The sequence below is a fragment of the Triticum dicoccoides genome, chromosome 1A (assembly GCF_002162155.2).
Source record: "Triticum dicoccoides isolate Atlit2015 ecotype Zavitan chromosome 1A, WEW_v2.0, whole genome shotgun sequence".
NCBI lineage: Eukaryota > Viridiplantae > Streptophyta > Magnoliopsida > Poales > Poaceae > Triticum > Triticum dicoccoides.
In genome coordinates, this window is record NC_041380.1 from 406440125 (window position 1) to 406443320 (window position 3196).

The following is a 3196-nucleotide window of genomic DNA, read 5'->3' on the forward strand; positions in this document are numbered from 1 at the left end:
GACGTGCCCTCCGGATGCAACTGATGATGTGATCCAGACACATGCTCGTGTGTATATGTGGTACATTGTGTCGAGGACTTTGTTTCCTGACTCCACTGGCAAGAACGCTCCATGGATGTGGCTGAAGGCGTTGACCGTCTTCGATAGCAAATGGAGCTGGGGTTCAGCGACTCTTGCCTACTTGTACCGACAGGTAGTTGGTCTGTTTTGTGATCAACTCATTTATTCATTAGCAATGCAAGCTTGCTGTCAAGTTAACATTGTTTTTCTTTCATATGTAGCTGGATGATGCGTGTTGCAGGATCACACCTAGTGTAGGCATTGGTGGTAATCTGCTTCTACTTTCTGTATGGAGCTGGGAGCGTCTGCCTGTTGGACGCCCGAAGAGCGTCAGGTTTGATCCTTGGTATGCAGATGAACATGACGAATTACGGCGCCCCACGTGGGCTTACAAGTGGGATATCGTTTCCGAGATGACGAACGATGTCAATCTCATGTACCAAAAGTACATTGCCGAGTTGGACACGATTACGCCTGAGCAGGTAAGGAGGTCATTACTTTAGTCCTTTCTCATGCTTGCTTGAAAAATAGTTATCAAATTTGCATTGTTGCCCTGTTTCATAGGTGGAATGGCAGCCATATGGCGCGGGTGAGAGCTTGGGGTACACCGTGGACTTCCGCCTCAACCCGATGTGCTTGCGGGATAAGGATCTCTGGCTTATGCGGTGCCCACTGATATGCAACTGGGCGGTTGAGTTTCATTTGCCGCATCGCGTGTATCGTCAGTTTGGTCTTTTCCAGCCTCACCCGCCGGATTGGGTGGACACGGATAAAGCACTTCATAGGTAAGAGAGCATGTGTGCGTATTGTCTAATCATCGGGACTCCTTTTGATTGTGCTAATGTTTGGTTTTATACCACGCAGGTTGGATAGGAGAAGGCAACGGAAGATAAAGGACTGGGCCAAGCATCATTCTGCGTATGTTACCCGCTTCCAGCTTTGTGTGGAGCAAGCTCGTAGCACTGCACGCGCCCCGCTTCGTGAGCACAACTCACTTGCTTTTGATAACTACGTACGATGGTTTATTGGAACTACTCGAGTTGAGATATGCCCGCCGGCATATAATGAGGATATTCTTGAAGAACCGTAAACTTTGAGGATCTAGCAAAGGGGAAGTACAACAGAGATGTCAGGCTAGGGCAAGGAGTCCCTGCTGTTCCGGTGATTAACTATGTGGTAAAGTGTTCCCCTCTTTACTTTCCTGTTGACCGTATTACACATGTTTGAATGGCTAACGCATTCATTTTTTCTCATCCGCAGTGCACCGAGATCAAGAAAGCAGCTGATGAGAGCCAGTCTATTCTGGAGAAGACACCGGTTGGAACTGGCAATGATGATGGTTCACTACGAGCATTCCTCAAGGTACATATCGCATTCACTATGAGAGCCAGTCTATGTTGCGAAGTTTGATATCTTACACACTTGTTCGTGTTACAGCGTCAGGCCAAGAAGTTAAGGCGGTTATCGAACCTTCTCGGTTGCCGTGATCCTGAATATGATGAACCATCTGCCTCTAGGTCTGGTACACCATCAGACCCTGCACCTCACCATGAGGGGGACGATGTGAGTTCCTCATATGCTTATATGGATGATGAGGGTGGGATCACCCAAGAGGTATGACTAATCCTTTAGATGTGATTCTCACTTGATTACGACATCGGCCTTCACCATATTGTTTCGTTGTGTGATAGGGCGATGAGCTTGATGATGACATGACTTTGGCGGACGCTCAAGCTCGGTCCGCATATGTGTTCAAGCCTAGGCAGCCTAGACGCCGGTACACGCCCAACGACTATGACAACAGAGGCAACCAAAAGGTGGTCGTAGGGACATCGCGGATGGCTAGCTTGGATGATGAGGCGGAGGCGGAGGCGGAGGCCGAGGCGGAGGCGGAGGCGGAGGCGGAGGAGGAAGTGCACGAAGAGGATCCTCGTGCTCCTAAGAAGAAGAAGCTTGCCTGCAGGCGTGCCACCAGGAACACGTGCGGAAGGCATTAGTGCTTGTTCATGTTAATTGTAGCCGTTTAATTAGGTTGACGAACTTGTGAGGTTATGTTATATGTTGGTGAACTCTTACTAGTGTGGTATTTGTGTTTGCGAACCTGAAGTAATGTTGAATTGTCTTAAATGATATGATGTTCAAGTTATTAGTTTCTGCAGTTTACAGTATTTTTATTATGTTATATGTTGGTGAACTCTTACTAGTGCAGTTTACAGTATTTTTATTATGTGAGTGCTGCTGCAGGAGGCCAAAATGGCATCTGTTTCTGCAGTTTTGCTTATAGCAGCACTGCAGCGTCCAACACATAGGCGCTGCATTGTACTGTGTGGCGCCCAACAATTGGGTGCTGCACTGTATAGTGCAGTGCCCTGTCCTTAGGTGCTGCACTACTTCCAACATCTCACATCCAGAGAGCCACAGTTGGCTTGCATCACATCCACAATACTTACAATGACTGCAGCATCACAACAATTTGAACAAACATAAATTTTAAGCCGACGAGTTCATAACTTAAGACAATTCAAACATTACTACGACATGGTTCACGACACATTCATTACAAATGACAAATGGCAGCTTGCCCTAGAAGATAGTTCACCAACATCTCACATGCCCTCACAACTTCATGACACATTCATTAGAAAATAGTTGACGACGAGTGCACCGAAGCGAAGTCCCTACTGAGTAGAGCGAGTCCATTTCCCCTTCTTGTCACGTGCCGAGTCCTCCTCTTGCGCCTCGCGAGCCTTTGCAAGCTTTCTTGCCCTCTCCTCCTCACGAGCAAGTTTCGCTTGGCGTGCCCTCTCCTCCTCTCGTTTCTTCCGCTCCATCCTCTCCTTCTAACGACGCTCTTCCTCCAAGCCTCTTCGAAACGATTCTTCGAACCGTCGTTGCCGCCTAAGACAATCTGCGTATTGGTCCTTTTTCACATCTTCTGGCACTTCAAGATCTATCCACGTGAAGTACTTGCATAGAGGAGGCGGTGACTGCATAAAAATTTGTTGTTAGTGTTGACACACATTTGAGAGTAACATTTTACTTCTCGAGCTTACCGGTGGTTGGTCATAGGCGTTAGTTGGAAGTGCACGATCATAAGCATAGTTCGGGCATACAAAATATCTCCGCCCTTCCGTCC